We start from the raw sequence: 24529 nt of genomic DNA, 5'->3' as shown, positions 1-24529 counted from the left end.
ACAATTTTTTAAAAGAGGATGCCAAACTGATCTTCCCTACTCTGGAGCCAGGTGACTACTTAAATAGTTGACTGAAGTTTTATTCTGTAAAAGTTTGAACCAAGAAGCTTTAGATTATTAGTCACCAAGAAGAGATGAGAGTGGAATAATTTGTCTTACTTAACAACTGGGATTAAGTAAAGGTTTATTACACCACACCCTTTCCTCCCTTTCCACTGATTGCCTCCCAGAATGCTGGCATCCAGGGTTTTCCTCCAGAGACAAGATACTGGAAAATTCTTCTCTGTGTAATCTGACCTGCCTAAGAGTAAATACCTGCAGATACTGACATTTGGTGACCTCCCAACAAAGAGATCAGTTCATCGTGCATTCAAATCTCAGTGAAGCTCTCCAATCAACAAGCTCTGCTCATAGTACACAGAGATAGGAATTCAAACCACATAAACAGAAAAACTGAATGTGGAGAAACATTCAGAGAACAGAAGAAACTTCAAAAAATGCATTTAAAAACCTCACAGAAATAAGAAACTATATTGTATCCAGGAAGCAAGAATCAGAAGCTATAAAAAAAACTCTCAGAGAACAAGAAAGATCAGAAATGAAAAAAAAAAAAGCATAGAGTTTTAAAGTGTATTCAAATATAAAGCTAAAAACTCTTCCCTAAGGTAGAAACAAAATAATAGAGAAATGAACAATAGGAAACAAAAGATATGACAGTAAGAGTCTAAGAGGTCTGGTATCCAAATAAAAGGAGTTCCAAGGATACAACAACAACAACAACATGGTCAATAACAGCAAATTAGAAGACAGGAAACCATCAAAGAAATAAAACACGAAAAATCTTCAAATGGAATACCCAGGTCAAAGGATGAAAACTGAGCAAACAACAAGATGAATCATTAAGAGAGTAGAAAGCACTGAGGAAAAAGAGAAGGTTCTAAAAGATTCCAGAGATTGGGCAGGGAGAACTCCTGTGTGCCTAAGATGAGACTCTGAAAGGTTACTGGTCTTTTAACAACAATACTAGAAACTAAAAGATAATGGTCTCAAAAACTCTGAAATAGATATGGGATTCAGGAAACTGAATTAAAACTATTTTTCATCCCTGCTAATATTTCCTGTTAATTATTACAGAGCACAATTTTACAAACTCTAATGGAAAAAGCTTAGATAAATCAGACATACAATCAGACAAACCTGGATTGAACTCTAGCTCAACCTCTCACTAGCTTTGTAATCAATGGGTTATTTAGCTTCATTTTAATAAGAGAATAATAATGCCTAACTCATAGAATTGTTCTAAGAATTATATATAACTTTTATGAAACACCAAAAAGGTATTTGATAATTTGTTACCATTATTTTCAGAACTATCATTTGTATTATTTAATTGAAGTGCTAGTCATAATAGATAAATGCTAAAAAAGTAAATATTTGAATAATTGTAGAAAATACATTAAATTTTAGTAATTAAATAAACAGAATATCAATATGATGTGGTCATCAAACTGATCACTGCAAAGCTATGTAGAAACATGGAAAAATAATTAGAAATTGTCAAAGAAAATGTCAGATTATAAAATATATGTACAGAATAATTTTACTACATAAAAATATATATGCCTAAGCATTAGAATTGAAAAGTCAATATACAAAAATATAAGTCATTTTATTAGAGTACTGGCATCTTGAATTATGATTCTTATTTAAGAATTTATTTAATGGCATGTTATCTATTTTTAATAGTGTTTAGATCACTGTAGAAACTACAAATAAGTAAAAAGAAAATGTGTTAAAAATCACCCCAAACCTCATGCCCAAGAGCTATTAATTTTAACTTTTGCAATGGATTATGATTATATATATACACACCATTGTTTTTTAAAAATTAGATTGTATATTTTAACTTGCAACCATCTCTGTTTCCCCTCAACAAATTACCACAAACTTCTTCTGATGGCATTCAAAGAAATCTTTTAAAATTGCATTTAGCATTTCATTATTTGGATGTTTCACACTCAACTCAACCCATTCTCTTATTGTGAGGTAAATGTTTGTTTTCAATATTTTAATTTTCTGTAAAGTGATGTAATGTCCACTCTTATGGCTAAATCTCTATACATACCTTTAATTGTTTTTATAAATTCATAGAAGCAAAATTTATGTGTCATAAATATAAATCTTTTAACTTGGATATACACTGCCAAATTGCTCTGCACAGGAGTTGTAGCAATTAACATCTTTGCCAATAAGAGATAAGAAAGTTTCTGGATTTTTGAATGCTTGTTAATTTGGGGTTTCAAATTCTGTTTCCTTCCTTCTTCCTTTCTTTTCTTCTTTACTTTTCTAATTTGATAAGAAAAACGGTACTGTATAGTTCCTTCTATCAGTATTTCTTGGATTACTAATGATTTTAAATGTTTGAAACATTCATGTCTGTGTATGTCCGCTGTCCAAATTTCTTGAAGCACCATGCTCAGAGTCAGTTTGGTACTTTAGTCTTGGTTTTGCCATTTACAAGCTGTATAACAGACTTCTATATCCTGTAACACAAGTATCACCCGAAAACAACTAAAATAAAATAAGAAATACAAAAAATACTTCTTAAATGATCCCATGAGGTTAGAAAAAAAGTAAGGAATTCTGGGGACAAGACTAAGTGAAGACTGGTATTCAGAGTAGTAAGGTAAGCACTTGAGTTGTCTTTTGTCTTAAGAATATTTGCTGAATCAGCTGAAGTTGAGTATTAATTTTTAAGGCCTCAAAAGGTAGGATGTCTAACAGCAGACCCCCCCCCCCCCACCAAGAGTGCTGGGGCCACACAGCACTACTCACTTAGTATAAGAGTTAGTTAGACACAATAATGATGATCATGATAATAATAGGAAACACTTATAGAACTTACTGCATTCTAAGTGCTTCAAAGATATTAACTCATTTTATCCTCAGAAAACCCATAAAAAGGGCACCATTATAATCTTTATCTTAGAGATCAAGACACTGAAGAACAGAAAGGTTAAGTAATTTGTTCAAGGTTAGCAGTAGAGCCAAAATGCAAATTCAGATGGTCTGGGTCTAGGCACAATGCTCTTAAGCATTATGCCATAACACCCCCACCCTCTTGCTTCCTTCCCTAAGAGGAAATGTAAAGGAAATTGCCTATACAGAACTTTGACACTGGACGGATGGGAAAAATAAGTCCTCTCTGATAATTTGTAACCACGAGCTAACCCTCACTGCAGTCTGCAGTCTGAAGTCTCACTACTCTTTTGCTCCACAAAATCTCAAGCCAAGATTTTAAAGTGGTCCTATATTAATAGTACCATACTAATACTGTCAGGCATCTGATAGAAATGAATGTACACCTTGAAACACAGGTATCAAAATACTTTCACATGTAAAATTCAAAGAAAAATGAGTAGCTCAAGGTTTAAAAAATCACTTAAATATATTAAAAAACAAGGCATCATACGTAAAACAAATAAACAACAACGTATGGCAGAATCCCTCCTAAGAAGTTGCCAGGTATTAGAATTACTGCACATACAATAAGTATGTTTAATATGTTTCAAGAAGTAAAAAGTTTAACAATATAAGAAAAGATGAATTGTGAAAAAAGGAGAAAAGAGAATTTTTAAAAATGCAAAGTATGATAATCAAAGCAAAAGAAGTCAATCAATAGGTTAAACAGTAACTTCAATATAGTTGAAATGAGAATTAGAGAACTGTAATAGAGAAATGAATAAATTATGCCAAATACAATCCTGAGACATAAAGAGGCATGGAAAATATTGCGAAAAGATCTCATGTACATCTGAATTAAAGCTCTAGCAAAGACAGAAAGAGGTAGAGAGTGAAACTGTTAATACAAGAAAAAGAAAAGATATCAAAAGCAAACAAAAAAAGATAAATTACATTCAAAGGACTGACAGACAAATTAAACTTTTGAAAGAAATAGAATCCACAAGACAGTGAAATAATAACTTTAATGGGCTAAAAGAAATTAACCTAGTAACCTAGAATTTTATACCCAATAAAATTCTTCTAACAATGAGAGTGAAATAAGGTCATTTAGAGATAAAGACTGAGAAGGTTTATCACTCTCATGTCCTCACTGAATTTATTTTCAATCAAAAGTTCTGAAATGCCTAAAGAATGATGACATGAAAAAAAGTGGTAAATATAAACAATATTAACATTATAAAATATGATATTTATTTCTTACAGAATTAAAAACATAAGCAAAAATATAAAAATTGGGAAACGTTAAGCTGAGTTAAAATATTCTCTCTAAGGTCTTTTTGTTTGGGTAGAGAGTAAAGGTATGTATATGATTTAAACAGTATACATGATAACATTTCTAGGGTAAGCAAGTATAACCTCCAAACCAGTAGGAAAAAAAATGAATGAGAAAAAAGTAATGAAGAATGCACAAAGAAGTCAATAAAAGAAAGAAAGAGAAACAAAGAAATGATGGGAAAATAAATATACTAAATTAAATGGCAGAAATAAACCCAAATACATCAGTAATTACAATAAAAGTAAATGGGCTGTATAGTCTAGTTAAAAGATAAAAATTGCTATATTGTTCAATTGTATATTGCTATATTGTAACAATAGCTATATTGTTCTCTTTTCAAAAGATACATCCATAACATAAATAAAAGTACAAAATGGAAAAACATATTAATACAAATATCAAAATTATATTAATATAAGGAAAAAAGCATTACTAGAAATAAAGAGGATCATTGTTAAATGATAAAAAGTTTACTTCTTCAGGAAAATATAACAATAACAAAGTTGTACACAGCTAACGATCTCAAAATACATAAAGCAAAACTTGACAAGGAAAACTAAGCAAACAATGTAAAATGGGAGATTTATAGTTTAGCTTAGTAACTGAAAGGTCAAGAAGACAACGTCATAAGAACATAAAAGATTTGAACAATTACCCTTATCTAATGGACATATGTATAAAATGATACCCAGAGTTGTAAAATACACATTATTTTCAAGTACATTTCCAAAATAGAACATTTCAAAAGCTGATCACAAACTAGGCCACAAAAATAAGGCTCAGCAAGTTAAATAACTGATATTATACAAACCACATTCTTTAACAATGAGATTAAGATAGAATTTAATAACAAAAAGATAACTAGAAATAATTCAATTGTTTTGAAAATAAGCAGCATACTTCTAAATAACTCGAAATGGAAATTGGAACTAAATATTCAGAACTAAGTGACAACCTAATATGAAAACCTGTGGTATATATGAAAATCAATAATCGAAGAGAATTTTATAACCTTAAATGCCTACTATGGAAAAGGACGAAAATTAGTGACCTGAGAATCCAATAAAACAGGCTTTATAAAAGAAATACAATAAACTTAAAAAAAAGAGAAAAAAACAGGAGTTGAAAAAAGCAAAGGACAAGAAATAATTAAAATAAAACCCCAGAAATTAATGAAATAGAAAATAAAGATAAAATAGAGGTGACGGGAAAGCTAAAAGTTGACTCTCTGAAAAGCATAAAGCTTCAAACCTCTGGATAGATTCAGCAAAAAGTTGTAAGGAAGAAAGGAAGAAAAAAAGGGAGGGAGGGAGGAAGCGAGGAAGAGAAAGAGGAAGGCAGGCATGCAGAAATAGCTAATGTCAGAAACTACATAACTACAGATGCTGCAGACATTAAAATAATAAGAGCATATTAAAACAGCTTCATGCCAATACATTTGAAGACAGATGAAATGAACACACTAGAAAAATATAGCTTACTGCCACTGATTCAAGATTAAATAGAAAATTCTGAACAAAACTACTAAAGAAATTGAATCAACAGTAAAAATCTCCCCACAAATAAAATTCCAGATTCAGCTGTACAATCTAAGGTGTTATTTAACCTCTATGATTCTTTGTTTACTTATTTATGATATCCCATATTATCTCGTAAGTATTATACTATCTCACAAGCAACTTAATTTGAAGATTATATAAAAAAGTACATAAGGCAATCTGTGAACTCTAAGGTGTTACAAAAACTATAAATATTATTCACCCAATTTTAGATTAAAATCAGAAAGCCCATAACTTTAAAAATAGACACATTCCAAAGAATCTTCCACAAAGTTAAATTTTCTCCAAAAGGCAAATCTTATTTTGCTACTGCATCTACTAAATACCTAATGATACATTCTTTGGGAGGAAAACTGGCCACAAAATAATACAACTGCAAATTAAAAATGCTGAAAAAATTTACAGTAACCTTTACAAATAGTCAATATTGTGTGTTAAAAACTTACTGACAAAGTTACAAAATGTAGATTAAGTAGTAACTATTTTTTGTTTAGTGCAATAGGCTAAAGATCCAAAGAAACAAAAAATAATATTGCAGAATGGGATGAAGAAGCATAACAAGACAATGTTCCATGGGTAATGAGTTAATGCTTTTTCCTTGTGAAACATAACCTTCTATGAATGTGCGCTTCATAAAATACCTATAAATCTATTCATAATTCATCTTTTCACGTATGCCTTCATTCAACAAAATGTTAGTGCCTACCAGGTATGAGGCACAAGTTTAGATGTTGAGGATACAAAGATGAAAAACAGTGAAGCTCACAACAATTTTACAGTCCAGTGAAGGAGAGAGAGATATATAAAGAGAAGTACCTGAGTATGCACAGGATACTACAGATGTTCATAGAGGAGGTACACCTAATGCAAAATGAAAAGATCGGAGAATGTCCGCAGAAGGGATGACTTCTAAGCTGTGTACGAGAGAAGAAATTAGAGTTAGCTAGGGGGAGATGGCTGGCCATTCCAGGAGGAGGGAACTCAGGCCACTGCTGTCACAGCTCCTCATACCCCCTCTTACAACCTCATCATGCATTCATATGTTATATTACACTGGTCAAGCATGGCACCTGTCACAAAAATTATTTCATAAAGAACAGGATTTTAAATTTACTATTGGATAATGCTAAAAATGGGCTTTAATAATGTGAGTTATATAATGTGTTTAAATTATTCTAACTCTGGCAAGATACCTTAAATTTATTTTGAAATCAAACTTTAGACATCCATGTTTAACTAAAATACAGTGAAATTAAAAAAAAAAAAAACCATGCCCATCTTGTTTCAGTTTTCCATGCACTGACATAGCTAGAAATTATAAGAAGTCAAGGGATATATGATGGGATGGGAAAGTTGGACGTATCTCTGGTCCAGAACAAAGAAAGGGCACTTCACTGAATTCTGAGGCTACCTTTCCAAACTATTCCATGTACTAACTTGCCACCTTAGTATGCAGCATGTATCAGAACGTCAACAGGTTGTGTGTTTTCCTGAAAAGGTTTCCTGAACTAAGGCCACTATCCTGGGCTCTTCTTCTAGGACTGATTGGCTTTGGGGACTGTTTCTTATACCACTACTTCTATCTTAACTTTTCTATGACTCCAGTAACATTTACCCATGAACGACTAAATTAAATATTAAAGTATTTTCAAGGCCATAATGTTTTCAATTACATTAATTTTGATCTCTGTAAGAAATGCATTCTACCATTAGGGATAGCTGTTACTCTGAAGAGGAAAAAAGTCACTGATGGAAAGCAAAATAATAGAAAGATCAAGTAGTAAGTAGCAACACAGCTGGGGCTGTGTTTGGCTTTGGTACAGTAAAGAAAAAGTTGATAATGTACATTTTATTTTCTTCATGCTGCTTACATGGATACATGAGGAATTTATTCTAAGGCAACAGTCTGATTTTCCACAGAATGCTGTATTTTCTTACAGGAACTTATATTCTGATTAAATTTTTCCCATCTATCTTCTCTTGGTGAGTAGGAATGTTCTAGTCTTATACAACATAATAAATTATGCTTTTCATAGTTTCTTTTGTCTGACTTTGAAATTTCTTTGATTTGCCAGTGAACAGACTGTGAGCTCCTAGTAGGGCCAATGTTCTGTTCTCATAAGTCTTCTGCTTTGTAAATGCCTTATACAAACAATCTAGGTTTATATATTCAGCTAGCTGAATAAAACAAGCGATTCTGATCACTCACATAAATGTTACATCAAAATCAAAATACTCAGCTGAGAAATATTACAGAAAAACTACAGGTACTGATACTAAACTGAAAGAACTCAGCATTTGGAGTTAGATCTGGCTAGAATCTTATTGTCACTACTATGTCACAGCTGTGTAGCAGAAAAGCTACTTCATTTCTTCTAGCCTTTTGCTTTCTTCTCTTGAAATAAAGAGAATAACATATACTCTTCAGAGGATTAAATGAGGTAACAAATGTACAGCAACTAGCAAAAAATAGTGGACATTACCATTTTCAACTCTGCTTTTTATCAAAGTAGATGGGGAGGTCTTTCTTAGGTCAGTGACTTTGAGATTTGGCTGAAGTAGATGAAAGCAATATCCTGTTTAACTTCATGCCCAGATCAACCTTGTTCCTACAATATTTTTGAGGCAGAAGAAAGGAGGATGGGATGGATTAGAACAGCAAACTTGAAAACCAGACTAGATACATGACTTTTAAACATTTTCCTTCTAATTTAATTCAGGCCCACCTGGATCACTTTAAATTGGAGGATTCTGTGAATGGTTAAGATAGGCTAAGTGAAACAACAAAGAGCTTGATTTGCATTTATGGGTATGTATTATATATGTATATAGAGATTGTTCAACATATTTGTGTATGTATAAACACGCATGTGTGAGTACACACACATACCTTACACAAACACACATAAGACAAATCTACGCATGGGAAAATCAGGACCAAACAAAGAAAAAGAGAAATGTAATGAGTTGTACTTTAAAATTTAACATCTATTTTTACTGAAAGAACACAATTTTTAAAAAGTTTAGTATTCAGTTTATATTATAGCTGAGGCTAGTAGTCAGTATAGTGAAATAAAATGAGGTTAAAAAAACAAACCCAACACTCTCCTAACCTAGCTAGCAAGCATAAAGACGGTAAAGTAGTACTGAAGTTCCTTTACTTACATTTATTTTAGATTCTGAAAGGATGTGCATTTAATTTCATATGTTTATATGTTTAAGGTGACAGCATACAAGCATTAGTTATATTGTAGTTTTATCTCTGTTTTAATTTTAAAACTTTGTTGATTTTTCTTTGAACCATGTCTAGCCTTCTTTTCTGCTTTTGCACTTATCGGACAGGATGGAGCTACTAACATTTATAAAATCCCTCAAAAGTAATGTCAAAGACATCGTGGATGAATAACCGACAGGTGAACTATAAAGGGAAATTAATGACTGTTACTGGTGCAGTGGAACATAGATTTGATCTTATTTGTGAACATTCTTAAGTGAGGAATATGCAAGATTGTACCTTCCAAAGATGCTAATCAATAAATCAGTCCTTTCCCACATTCTCTTCTTACAATGTGACTGACACTCCTCCCACTGAGAGGTAGGTGTTATTTTCCCTTCCCTTCAACATGAGCCCATGACTGTTCTAACAAGTAGAATATGGTAAAGATGATTAGGTCACCTGAGGTTAGATCATAAAAAGTATATAAAACTTCCACCTAATTTTCTTCTTCTTGAGACACTTGCTTTTGGGTTCTGGTCCCCATGCTATGAGAAAACTCAAACTAGCCCATGAGGAGACCATACAAAGTAGTCCTTTTAGAGAAGAATTAATTCCCCAAGCCAACATCCGAAATTAATTGCTAAAAAGTTGAATGAACAATGATGCAGATGACTTTAGCTCTCACAGACTTCCAATCCTCAAGCTGGACCCCAAACATCATGGAACTGAGACAAACCATCCCCACTATGCCCTGTCTGAAATCCTGACCCAGAATCTGTGAGTATAATAAATGTATGTTCTATCCCATTAATTTTGGGTAATTTGTTATGCACCATTAGATAACTGGAATAAGGTACTTCCATACATGCAAGTTTGAGACTCTGGCATTTGAGGCCTATGTGTAGAGGTTGGTACTTGTATGAAAATCTGAGTATATCTCTAATGATGGAAATGGGGAAAACAGGGGGGGTTAACATCTGATCTAATTTTCCCAGTCAATATATGGCTCTTGCTTTCTCTTGCCTTAGGGACATTCTATTCTATTCTCTCAGCCTGAACATTCATCCTCCCCTGTGACCCAACACTCACTTTGATCTTCACTTGGTAAATTCCTACTCTCCTTAAAGGTCTTAGGTCTTACATGAAATGTCACATTCTCCCAGAAGACTCATCTGACTGCTAAGGAATGGATTTAGGTGCCCCTTCTATTAGATTATAGTGAATTTATCACACTATATTCCAGTTATTTATCCCTCCATCCTACTAGCCTGTAAGCTCCTTGAGGGTATGAACTTTCTTATTTACTACTGCATACCCAGCATCAAGTAGTGATGGATGATCAATAAAAATCATCTTGATAAATGAGTATATGAATGAATGAATGCTTCTCTCTACCTCTACCCTGCTATAAAGGACTGAAAGGCAAGACCTTGGAAAGCTGGAGAAAGAAGATATTCAGAAACTGCAGTAGGTTAGACAGGAATGAACAAAGACACAATGAAGTTAGCAGCTAAAGTCATAGGGTCTGATGAATTTCAGAGACAAAACAGTCTCCATTCTGGTTTCAGAAAATTCTGCAAATCAGACTCAGTTCTCCCTCAGTTTGTCTTACCTTTCTCTCCTGACACACACTTTCATTTCCTCATGTTACCTTGGTTTGTAGACCCTCATGATAACCTCCAGAAATTCAAAATCTCCTAATTTATCCAGGTCTGCCATTAAAAATGCCCCATACTTAGGATCATACACCTGGCAGTTTTCAAGACAGTACTGATTTCATACATTTTTTTCTTTTCATTAATCTAAACATCAATCTACATGAAATAATATCATTATAAAAACTACCATATAAATGCATTCATGAATTGATAAAAGTGTAAGATGGATCCCAATTTTCTGGAGAGAAAAAAAGGACATCTGACTAAAGATTCCAAAATTATGCTCCAATTCTTGGAAGTTTTTGCTTCCATTCCTTAGTACTGATTTAAACTAAGTACCGATTTAATTATAACAATTAACTCTAGAGTATGAATCACGTTATCCCTCCCCAGGGATTATCAACGGGAGATGAGGGACTTGTTTCCTTAAACAAATTACCCAGTAAAGAATTACTTTTGAGTTAGGACTATCTTTCAGCATTCATTGTCTACTGCAGGTAGTGTATACAAAAAGTCTCTCACGGAGTACAAGTCTATGCCTTTTGCAGACTTGTATATTTACCCCTCTTCCTCGTTGTCACCTACTAGGTAACTTCCTCTTCAAAAACTTCTTTCATTTTTTATCCCCTTGCACCTTGCTCATAGGCTTTTATTTTTATCCCAAAGTTGCAATCAACCAGAGTAACCACAATATGCTACATTAATAACCCCATACTTATCTTCCATTTCTTGATTTTTCTTAGTGATTCAATCAACCATTTTTTTTCCCATGGACATGTCCCAGATGTCATTACTGCTCTACCCTCAAAATAATAAATTTAGACATTCTACTCTCTGACCATGACCTCCCAACATCCCAGCATTCTCTTCTAATTACAGTCCAATATATATACATTCTCAAGGCAAGTCATCTCCAAAGTAGGAAGTGTAAGACAATTGTAAGACAAGTGTCTTACAATACACTTGTAAGACAAGTGTAAGACAATCCTGTAGAGTACAGGAAGAAAGTCTTAGAACTTTTTAATCTTTCATTATTTATATTTTATATTTTTATAGTTTATATTTTTGCAGAACATATAAAGTAGGTTGCAGGTTATACAAAGTAGATTTTATTATACTTATGTAATTTAATATATTTTTAATAAGCTTTATATAAAGTATATGAGTATACAGGGAAATACATATAATTTATAAATACATATATACATCGGTGGTATGTGTTAAAAAATTGAAGACCATTTCATTGGTTACTTTCTACATTTTGTTCTCTCTCTTTACTGCCTTCCCTACTCTGTTTTTATTGCGTTGTACATCACTTATGCCACTCCCTTGTCAATATATTCAATTCGCCTGCCCCACTGTCCTTCCATTGTATCTGGGGTTCCTGAGTGCTTCAACAGAAAAATTACAAAATATAAAACTCTACAGATAGTGGCCACGATAAATCCTTGGTAAGCACCCTCAATTTGGGCCTCAATGATGCCTGGTAATCAATCCTATTAGCTTTTCCTCTTTAGCTCTCTCAACCTCCCTAGTGATTGTTTCAAACATTCATCACTTCTCTAAAAACTCTGTCCTTACCAGCTCTTCCCTCACTCCCAGCAGAGCATATAAAGTGCTGGTTAATAGGAAAAAAAAAATCACTGCCCTTAGATGAGATGAGAACTCAGCTCCCTCAATTTTCTACCACCAATGCTACAAACTACTATTCATAGATTTCCAACATTTCTTCTTCCCTCCTCTTAGTATGCAAAGGTATTTCTTTTCATGCTCTGGTTTTTTAGTCTCACTCCTCTTACCTGTTTATCATTTCTGTTGCTAATTTGTTCAGTCCCTCTATTACCCTTAGCAGTTAAACATGCTTAAGCCTCTCCAATTATTAAAAGAGCTCTCCTCCAGTCTCAGGTTCTTTCCAGCTAGTACCCTTTTTTTCTCCTTCTTTTTTACAATCAAACTCCATATAAGAGTGGAGACATCAACTGTCTCCTTTATTCCACCTCTCACTTACTACTCAATTACAGCAACTAGGCTTCCATTACCATTAATTTAGGTCATTGATTAATATTTATATTGGCAAATTCAATGACACTTTCTGATCGTTATTTTTCATTGCTTCTCAGGAGCTTTTGACTCACCTCTTTCTTTGTCTTGGAGACACCAAATAGTTTTCCACCTATCTCACTGACTATTTGTCTCCTTTATGTTCTCTTCATCATCAATGGTTCTCAACTTTGGCTGAATCACTGGGGAAGCTTTTGAAACATAGGATATCTCAGGACACATCAAGACTAACTGGATCACAATCCCTGGAGTGTGGAGCCTAGGTACCATATTTTTAGAAACCTCATTAGGTGATTCAGACACAGTGTGAAAATTAAGAACCTCTGCCTTAAATGTTGTCCACAGGGCTCTGCCACAGGCCCTCTTTCCTTTTTACAGTATGCATGTACAAACTCATCTACTCTTGTGGCTTAAGTTATGATCTATATGCTGATAAATCCCAAATCTGTATCTCCAGCTCAGATCTCTCTTCTGATTTCTAGACCTATCTATGTATTCAAATCTTTCATTCAGACAGAAACACTCTGATGGTTTATATGTTTGTCTTGAACTCAAAATATCTCAAACTGAATTAATCACTCCCCATCCCCCAAATAACCCACTTATTACTGTTCTTCCAATGAACTACTAAATTCCAACAACTATAACTCTTAAATATCTCTCCAATCTATTACTTTCTATCCCTATTCTTCCTACAGGTCACCATCATTGCTTAACTGGACTGATACTGGAGATTCTTAACTGGCCCCGCACCTACAATCTTGCTCTCCTTCAATCCATACTCTTCACTGCAACCAGAATGACTTTTCTAAAATGCAAACTTTATTACATTACTCTACTCACATTGCTCAAACTTTATCATGCTTTAAACCTTCCAGTGGCTTCTCCTCGCCTTCAGAATAATTTTTAAATACCTTAACACAACTTATAAAGTCCTTCATGAATGTGCCCCTGCCTGCCCTCCCCCTACATTCAAAGCTCAAATACTGAATTTCCAGTTCTTTGAAGGGTCATCCTTCTCTCTCCTCTAGGCATTGGTACAAGATTATTCCTACCTGAAATAATTTTTCCATGTCTTTACTGGTCTACGTAACTACTTATTTTTCAGGTCTCAATTTAAATGCCACAGCTTCCAGGGAGGCCTTTCCTATGTCCAGTCTGTGGTATAGGCCAGTGGCAGAGCTGGTGCTCAACAAATAGTCAAATGTACCTCCTTTGCATTTTCTAGCATGCCTTCCAGTAAGGTTGGGGGAATGAGGTTGATTTCTGGCCAGTAAGATGAGAGGAAAAAGAAGTAAACAACTTACAGGATTGTCCTTAAAAATGTCCAATTCTCTACTTCCTATTTCGTCTGTCATGACACCTGAAGAAGCCACCTGAAGAAGCAAGATGGAGGAGAAATGCCTGATATAAACTGGATATTACTTGTGTGAAAAGCAAATTCCTTGTGTAATAAATTACTGAGATATCTGGGTTAATTTGCTACCAAGATTAACCTAGCCTACATTTACTAATAACAATACAGGGCTTCTGCCTATATACTCCCACAGGACTCCTTTACTACCTAGCATAGTTTGTTATTGCCTACCTGTCTGTCTGCCCAGATAAGACTCTTAGCATTTTAAGGAAAAGTTTTGTGCTTCTCCTGTTTCCTGCCTTATGTCTAGAATGTAGCATAGTGCTTGAAACTTACAAGGCATTAAGAAAATATTTTGGTACATGAATGAATGGATCAATATAACCTACTTTGTTTAGTAGAATACTGTAGTACCACCAGTTTGAATTTGTAAGTAATACTATATACCAGATATTTTATCTGCCAGTATTTTTTCTATATCTTTTATTTTTCGTCAAAAGCAGCTATATATATTTTGTATCCTGTTTTAATTTTTTTCACTAAACATGAGGATGTACCTTTGTTATTACAAATTCATCATAAACATCATTTATAATGAGTACATAATAATCCTTTATATTTAAATATTGTCATGTACCTAAACATTTCCTGTTCATGGACATTTAGGCAGTTTCCTGCAAACAATTTTAGATGCAAGATAGTTTCTATCCTTGTTCAACTCACCTTTTGAATAATTTCTCTCACATTTTAAAGGTTTCATTTTCTTTTATACTGTAGTTTCCCTCAAAGCTAGAATTTTGTCTTAAAATTCTTATCCATTTATGGTATGCCTTACTAGATACCTTGAATTGAAAAAAACATTGATAGTATGTATCGATTAAGTTTTTAATGGGGAAAAATTGAAGCTATCAATTCCAAAACAAAGGGTACTACCAGAAACTGCATAAATAAGACATCTAAAAAAGCAAAATGTAAACCCAATTATACTACAAGTAAGAGGAACATAACAGAAATGGAGACATAGCATTGACTCTGATGATTCTCTTGTTCCTCCTCCACTCCACCATAATTCTCCAAAGATAAATGAAATTTTGATTCTAAGGACAGTAAGAGCCAAGGAAAGCACAATGCCTGGCATCAGAAGATCCAAGTTCAAGTTCTGGCCACTTCATTTAGTAGTTGTATGGCCTTATGCATAATCTCTCTGTATTTATATTATTTTTGAGAGAGGTGTGCCTCTTTCTACATCAGAGTTTCTCAGCCTAACACTACTGATATTTTTGGACTGGATAACTCTTTGTTGTTGGGGGTTGTCTTGTGCACTGTAAGATGTTTAGCGCAGCATATCTGACCTCTACCCACTAGATGCCAGTAGTAATATCTTGCTACTCTCAGGTGAGGACAATCAAAAACATCTCCAAACATTGTGCAATGTGCCATGAGGAGTTGAGAACCACTGCTTTAAGATAAGAAAGAACAATACTTTATAGTTCTGTAGCTTTTTCAGCAATTTATCCCCCGTTTTTTCCAGAACATCTAACAAATTACCAGGTTAAATGTTCATAGTCTGTCTGCATCATTTTCCTTTTCCTTCTCTGTTCTCTTGTAATTAGCTTTTAAATAGTCAAAAGCATATCAAAGAAAGAAAGAAAAGTGTAAATGTTAAACTGATTATACAATTTGTCCTGGGGTAATTAAAATTTGATAATATTGCTCTTTTAACTCTTAACAATATTTCAATGACTTTCTATATTCTCTCTCTTTTTTTTTTTTTTGCGGTACGCGGGCCTCTCACTGTTGTGGCCTCTCCCATTGCGAAGCACAGGCTCCGGACGCGCAGGCTCAGCGGCCATGGCTCACGGGCCCAGCCGCTCCGCGGCACGCGGGATCCTCCCGGACCGGGGCACGAACCCGTGTCCCCTGCATCTGCAGGCGGACTCTCAACCACTGCGCCACCAGGGAAGCCCCTATATTCTCTTTTAAGAAGAAAAGGGTACTTCAATTTCCCTTCTCCCACACATGGTGGCTTTATAGCTCAGGGATCCCAATTAACATTTAACACTTGCAAACACTGAAAAACACCTGAAACTGCTTCTTCACTCTGAATTTTTTTTTTCCAACTCTGTTGAAGGTAGCAAGAATACTTCAAAAATAATCTAACTCAAATTAATGGAATTAATTTAAAAATGAGTATTATGCATGGAGACATATATTGCTCATAATAAGTAATTTGTATTTATATTATTCTACACACTCTCAAAACACTTTATAAATGTTAAATCTAATTATTAAATGTTCCCACCTTTCATAAGAAAGGAATAAATTTTAAGCACCTGAAAATAAAGTCTTCAAATAAAGGTATTTCCTTAAAATACACCCTATATTACTAAAGCACTTTAATACTAAATAAATCAAGTGTACTTTTTACTTAAATATAGATTGTATATGTATTAAAGGGATTAAATAATGCAACCAATAATATAAAATATGACAGGCTGTCAGCTATAAATAATTTCCCAGCAATTACATTTAATTTTGTATTCCCTTCAAGATCTAATGTAAAAATAACATAAGGAAGTAGTTTTAATTTCTAAAGCAATAGAATATGCAGAAATTTGTTCTTTCAAATACTTCTTTAAATAATGTTATCTTAATATTCACTGTGTTCTTTCAAGAATTTGAAAATGAACATTTCTATGACAAACAACATTTTCCCACCTGTTAAAAAGAGTTGTTGAATCTGGATTTCTTAATTGTGATCCAACATTTTCAAGTGATTAGGCATATGCTGAGAGTAATGTTAACCTTTTAACTATATTTAGTGAAGAAAGAGTATAACTTGTGGTAATTTTATTTTTCATTTATTATTTATACCCTGCTAGCTTCCAGTAATGTTTTAAGACGATTCACCTGGTCTTTTACACTGGCGTTATGAGGCAGCACCCAATGGTAGAAAAAGCACTGGCTTTGGAAATAGACACACTTAGGTTTGAAGCCTGTCTCTGGCATAGAACCCATGGAATTTTGGTCAAGTCACTTATCTTACTCTCTGAATAGCAGATTCTATACCTATTAGCTCTGATACTTGTATGTACCTGGCTTGTGGCTGCCATTCCATAAGTTACAATACATTTCTTCCTCTTCAAAAATGGTTAGACTTTTAGAAAATTAAGCATATTATTTTTTACAATATTATCTTCTAGATCAAAAAAGATAAGGCTTTGGTACTGTGCCTGATAGAAAAAACATCAATATCTCAAAATATCAACACAGATGCCATTCTGGATTCATTCTTTTTTTTGAATTACTTTATATGTACTCATACCACTAAACTTAGCTGAACACTACTTAATGGGTACATATGAAAATGAGAGTAGAAATCAATATTTCAAGACAGATAAAATTTAAGTGGGATTGTGAAAATATTTTAATGTCCCTGAGTAAACCTTCAGTTTAGAGCAATGGGCTTCAAATACAGGGCTCTGTACTTAATTTTCCTTCTAAGATCTATAGGAGATACTAGATTATACTAATCCTTAGAATGCCAATGCATTTCTTTGATCAAGCTTTGTCTGCAACTTATTAAAAATTTAATTACTCTTTGGAGCAGCTGGTCTCTGTTTTAATAAAAAACAGACTGAGAGGTCCCACCTCCAGAGTTTCTGATTCAATAGCTCTTGGCTAGGTCCTTGGAATTTGCTTTTCTATCAAAGTCCCAGGTGATGCTGATGCTGCTAGCCAGGTTATTTTAGCAGGCTATGAGAATCACTGGTCCAAATATCTCTAAATCCACATTATTCCTAGTTTTCTGTAATCTGAATAGTCTGTTATATTTTCTAGACATAATTCATTCATTTATTCTTACAGCTATTTCTTGGCTAGGCTGTTTAAGGTTCTGGTGATTAAGTGGTGAACAAGATAGACAAGGTTCCTGCTCTCATGGAGCTTACATTCTATTAGTTAGGGGGACAATAAATACATAAATAAACAGAAAAATACAGGATAGTAGTAAGTGCCATAAACAGAATTAAAACAAGGTAATGTGACTTGAGTGATTTCTTTAGATTTGGTGGTGGTTGGAGAAGACTTTTCTAAGGAGTTAACATTTAAGCTGAGATCTGACTAACAAGAGCCACCTATGGAAAGACTGAGAGAAGAACATTCTAGGTAGAGGGAACAACTTGTGTAAATGTCCTAAAGGAGAAACAAGTTTGGTGTGTAAAGAAATAGGTTAATTTGGATTGCAAATGAGGGTAGATAGATACTCAGGGGCCAAGTCAATCACATAGTATCATCTGGGATGGGGTAAATAGTTTGGAGAGTTTTCTGTAAGTGAAGACCTCCAATACACCATACTGAAAAATTCTGCCATTGGAGTACAAATAATGAATACTGTAATTAATCTGATGGCATTGTATCTGTAAGAAAAGGTCTCACTGTCTCACTATATAATAATAGAATATACCACTAATTGGTCAAAGGATAGTAGGCATGGTGTAAAAAATTTAGGGCTAAATACAAAAGTCAGAGGCTCAGAAGCCATGTGATCAAGGACATGGTAAAATCTTCAGTTCTCTGGATCTCAATTTCCTCATCTACAAAAGGGAATAGAGTAAGTATCTCCAAAACTGTTATGAAGATTAAACAAGATAATGAATATATAATACCCAGTAATTACCCATTATTTTGTGGGTACTTAATAAAATGTTATTCCAGATCAGTCTCTTCTGCTCTTCCAGATAAATTCATCAGCTCAAAGCAATGAAAGAAGAATTGAAACATGCTAAGTTTTCAAGAAAACTCTTTCTTTTGTATCTGAATTTCCATAGCTTCAACTTCCTAATAATCCATATCATTTAGTGTCTGTATCTGAATGTTTAAATGTTACAAAATAATAAACCTAAGAATAGCATGTATTTTAAATCAACGTACAAAAACCTATACACCAAATAAATGTTGCTCTATTCAAAGTACAGGATTACAGGGACTTCCCTCACGGTCCAGTGGTTAAAACTCCATGCTCCCACTGCAGGGGGCATGGGTTTGATCCCTAGATCCCTAGTTGGGGAACTAAGATCCACATGCCACAGGGTGTGGCCAAAAAACCCCAAAAAACAAAAAACAAAGTATAGGATTACAGGGCTACATTGTTCTGAATAGCTTTGAACCTTCTCTTCTAGAACTACTGTAAGAATCTATTTAAAAGCCCAACAGAATTCTACTGATTTTAAACTTTCACTTCTTTTTGACCAAGAAACAAAGCACAAAAACAAAACTTTGCTTATCAGACATTACTCAGAAAGACAGTTGCTTGTTAATTCAAACTTAGCCCTCAAAAAATGACTGATAATACAGATAACATTCAAAATGATGTCATACTGTTTAGACAACCTAAGGAGTTCCAAAAGTATTTAAGCAAAGCAACAGCACTGAAATAAGTACATAGTCTCTCATATGATTACTTTCTAAGAAAAAATACTTGTTTGCATGGATAATTTCTAGGATATTTGTTCAAAAGCAGTGTACCAATATGTACATTATGTGTATACATACAGGACAGAGTGAAATTGGGAAATCATTTATAGGAAAAGGTACTAATGGGTGTATTCCTTAGCAAACTGACTTGGCATATAAACTAATAATCTGCAAGAAAATAAAAGGTCATGATGGACAAGAAGCCATGCTTCTAGCTTTTCTAACTTCTTGGTAGTAGTGCTCTAATATTTCTTTCTTCCTGGTGTCAGTTACTTAATAGCTCACCTACCATGCAGTTTTGAATAAAAACTTTTTTATGAAAGGAAAATTGAAAGACAGAGAAGAGTTAAGTGGATAGTTCAAAATTAAAGACAAAGGTAAAGTGGTACATAAGAAAGAAGGGAAAATAGTCGCATTACTTCCAAATAAACTTGAAAATTACAGATGGTATAAATGGAAAAGGATTAGGCAGTACAGTTCCTAGAGTCTAAAGATGAAAAGAATGATAGGGAAGCCAGAAGAAGCAAAAAGAACTCCATTCCACCCTGCATCCTGTTGGTTAAAGGAGCCTTTAGCAATGGTCTGGGCCTGTTGGAATTGCTACTCTCATTGCATGATGGGATAAGTGAGACTCAGAAGTCACATGAAGGCTGCAGTAGGGGTGTGTTTATGTTTGAGGACTAGCCAAGATGGAGTAAAGGAGATAGGTGCAATTTAAAAATATTTTCTATAGAAACACTGCTAATATTATGCCTTAAATACACTATGGATTGATTAAAGGGACATAATACCACCAAGCATAACCACCAGGTAAAACAGCATTTCTATGATAAAGCGATTCTGAGTGAAAAAACTGATATACAAATTACAGACTGCCTGTATTACTCTCTTCAGGATGATGAGGTCTATCATAGTTAACGGTGACTAAGTATGTGACCCCAGGGTCACATGACTAAAACTACTAACAGACACAATACCTCTCACTCAAAACCATTGGGGCTAGCAGAATTTCAGCACTGATATATGTGTGTTTTGTTTTTAATTTTAGAAAGGTAATAGAGTGCATTTAGTATATATGATGTGACATCCCCAGAGGTGACTGGGGCAGCACCTGAGAATCAAACATAAATATTTCTGCAGTAAAATATAGCAGTATTCACATATGGGAAACATAAAGCCTACAAATAGCCTCACATAAACTCAGTTCTGGATTTGCGACCAACTGAGTTAAGTTCAAGTCAGATTTTGCTGCCTTAACTAAATACACTTCTAGTTAATTTTTTATTTAAAAAGTGTGAGTTCCCTCCCTCCCCCCTCTGAACTTTTTAAAGTTCAGAATTATAGATAAGGGACTATGGACACGTATCAGTATCTGTAAATGTTACTCTCTCAACGTGATCCATGGTCACCTTTAAAAAAGAAAAGTTGGGGGGCTTCCTAACTAGCTAAAGACTATGTGACAATAGCCAAAAAGCTTTTAAAAGCCCTGGATATCAGAAACTGTTCTAGTGCCCAAGGAATCTTGCAAAGGTTTCAAAGGCTGAGGTAGTAACAACAGTTTCTCTTGGACTGGATGTTAGAAAATGCCATTATTAAAAATATGAGATTTAGATTAGCTTCTCTGCCACAATCAACAATAATTACTATAATAATTATAACAGTGATGTGGGAAACCTTGCTTTACACTGGCTGCCAAGAAAACCAGCCATTCCTTGTTTCCTCACACTCAAGCAGAAATGCCCTGAACCTGGAGTGTTTCTTAACCCCGCCCTTGTTTCAGTGGTCAGGACCTGCTCTGTTGGCTACTCAGACCAAATACATTTTTGTGACACAGAGGATCCATCCCTGGGTCAATCTGCCTAGTGTTTCCTTCTGCCTCCTCCCTACTGATCCCTTTTCTGCCAGCTTCTTAGTAGCTGGAACCTACTCACTTCTGCTTTCAGGGGCTTCTCTGACTTAAAATTAGACTCCACCTTCTATTATTTGAGAATTTATATTCTCTCCAGGGTAGCTAATTTTCTGCTTGAAGCTCTGTGTTTGCAGAGACCCTCATTATCTGTCACCTCTTATCAGCCTAAATCAGCTTTGGTCCCAGGCCTCTCTTGGCCTGCCACATCCTGTGCCATTGGTAGGAAAAGAAATGCTGTTACTCTTCTGAAAGTATTGGTTTACAGTTATAAAATATGTACTCCTTCTGTGTTTTCTCTTCTTCACAGATCTCCCCATCAACTTCCATAATCAAATACAATGGAAGCCATTAGCCAAATATTTCGAAAAAAGACAAAAACGTTGTATTAGAAAAATAAGAACAAATTTAAAGACAATCAAAAATGTTTAATACAACTCTTTAAAAACCCACTGTCATTAACAGTGTCAATTCTCAACCAAATAAATAAGGAAAAATGATGGCAACAAGAAAATGCTATTAGTTGGAGATGGAGGATAGGGGAGTGGATTGTTTCAGAATGAGAGAAAAAGGCCTCAGCGGGGGAAAAAATCAGCCACCATTAAATGGCAAAAATATTCTATAAATAGTAACAAGATAACCTGTATTTACATAATGGCTTTCTTCCAAAGAATTCAAGGTGATGTATTTTTATTAAAGTGAAGACAATTTTTTCTTAAAGAAGATGAGCCAATATAGGGTAAGCTTGAATCACTCTTAAAAGTATATATTTGCACAGTGAAGGTTAATCGCTTGGTTCTAAAAAACAAAACAAAAAACACAGACTATTAAAGACATTGTTTTTTAATCTGAGACAAAGACTTTAACAGGCCCAAGTTTCCACTGAAAGGTCAATGTAACATGATGAAAAATTTATACATACTGAAATAATGACTTGGAAATCAACAAACATTATACTGAAATATTTAAATATTTTAAAAAGTTATATTTTAAGAGGTAGAAAATAAGGGAAAATATTAACTGAGATCTGTCAAAATTGTTTTATTTATTCAATGGCTATTATAATATAGTATCTTTTGTTTTATATGTCCTCGTTTTGGGAATATTTTAAATTCTAGTTGGGTGAATTTTATAATCCCAAAATAAAGATGAAGCTTCAGTTAGGCATGTCACAGGGAGCTGGTGGCATCTTATATGAGAAGAGAAGCATGGAAAAGGTTAGGTAGTTAAGTGATTTGCCCAATATTAATGGCAAAACGAGGCAGAGATCTTGTTATTTGACTTCAAGTTCAATGCTTTTAAGTACTACATAAATCTGTATTCTATAAAATGAAACTAAGTATTAAATTGCAAACAGGCAAAAAAAAAAAAGACTTTATATAGTATTTCTAAGCCAGGTTTTCAATTTTTTTATGCAATCTTTATCTAGCAGAAAAAAGTTTCCTGATAGCGAAAATGTGAAGGATTAAAAAATATTTTTTATAAATGATATAAGCAATGGATAAAAAGAGAAATATTTCAATAAGGGCATGGTGGAATACAGGGCCTTGCTTGGGATGCTCTCTATATAATTTTTGGGTGAAATACGTTAAGTGAATATTATAAAGTGAAAAATATACAAAATATACTTGGGGGAAGCACGTATGATAACTTTTCATCTTCTCACTTAAAAAATTTTTAACAAAGTATGTTTAGTGACTCTCAATCAAGCAGAGGTTGATTTAAAATCGTAAATAATACTAATATGCAATCAATCCTTTTACAAAAATATTTTCCACTTGAGAGTATTTCCCAATGTTTCAAAAGTCATAATCTCTTTCATAATCAAAATGAACCAACCAAAAAGTGGCTTTGTGAATATGGTTGTATCTTGATTTTTGAAACAAAATTCCTTAACATATTACAGAGCAGATATACTGGATGGTTAGTAAGAGCAAAGGGGCAACACAAATTTTATACATTTGACTTTTAATTTCACTTGTGGTGGAAATCAGCAAATATGAGCAATAACAGAGTTCAGATTCTGGGACTGAACAGACTTGGATTTGAACCTCCACTCTCTCACAGAGTGCCTGAATAACTATGGCCACTGACTTCTTTGTGCCCATTTCTTCATAAATTTGTTGTGAGAATCATAGGAAGTCATGCCTAAATGGCCAAGAAGAACATTGGTTACAATTATTAACAAGATTTTTATAAGGGATAACCTACTCTTTTTGTTGGAAACATGCCAAATGGTCTTGAAATTATGCCGAGGCTACCAGTAAAAAGGTAAGATTATCTTATTCCTTTTTGGGTTGCAAATGCACAAGACGGTTCTGTAATAAAAACTTACTTCCCCTGAAATCACATGCAGATTAAGGAATGCAAGTATAACAATTGTATAAGTATGAGGTTAATGTTTAATCCTTCAACTGGACAGAAAACTCTGTAAGGTTTCGGACAATGATTGTTTACCACTTACCCTAATACCTAGCACAGCTCTGGTGCATGGTGGTGACTCCGTAAATATCTGGTGAATGAATAAGTGAATGAATGAGCTAATGTCAATCAGAGAAGATATAGAAAGACCAAAATTTGAATAATGGGAAATATGACCATCTGAGATGAAGAACATCAACAATGAGATGCTGTGGTCCTAGGAAAATGGCAAAGACCTGAGGAGTTTAGAGAATCTGTGAGAGTCTAAAGGAATAAAGAGACTTGAAGGAAGCTTGACAGGGAGATGGATATGTGCTCTAGGAAGGGGAAGATACCACAGAAAACACTGAATGAGTGACAAGAATCAGAAAATTCAGGTTTCATAATGAGAGATCCTGTCATATAAACATTCCAGTGGTTCTGGAGAGAGCAGTTTCAGCCTAAAACTATAGAGGTGTAGGACTAGAGAAAAGAAATTATACTTTCACAAAGTCTAAAGGATCCATGAAAAATGCCTCTGATATTGCACAAGAAGGGCAAAGTATTTCCTTAAAGAGGAAAGAAGCATGGAAGGA

The 24529-nt window shown here is 34.1% G+C and overlaps 1 long non-coding RNA gene across 1 annotated transcript in view; it reads right to left on the bottom strand.

Moving 5' to 3' along the window:
* The window catches only part of LOC307056988, a 73532-nt gene extending 65075 nt beyond the window's left edge, over positions 1-8457 (bottom strand). Inside the window, exons 1-2 of the long non-coding RNA XR_013811038.1 lie at positions 8343-8457; positions 6676-6773 (exon numbers count right to left, since the gene is read on the bottom strand). This is a non-coding gene — a long non-coding RNA (uncharacterized lncRNA). The remainder of the gene's footprint in view (positions 1-6675; positions 6774-8342) is intronic.
* Positions 8458-24529: the final 16072 nt, after the last annotated feature.

The sequence above is a fragment of the Hyperoodon ampullatus genome (assembly GCF_949752795.1).
Source record: "Hyperoodon ampullatus genome assembly, chromosome: 8".
NCBI lineage: Eukaryota > Metazoa > Chordata > Mammalia > Artiodactyla > Ziphiidae > Hyperoodon > Hyperoodon ampullatus.
Note: the sequence above shows the minus strand (reverse complement) of the source record. Positions and strands in the feature narration are given on the sequence as shown.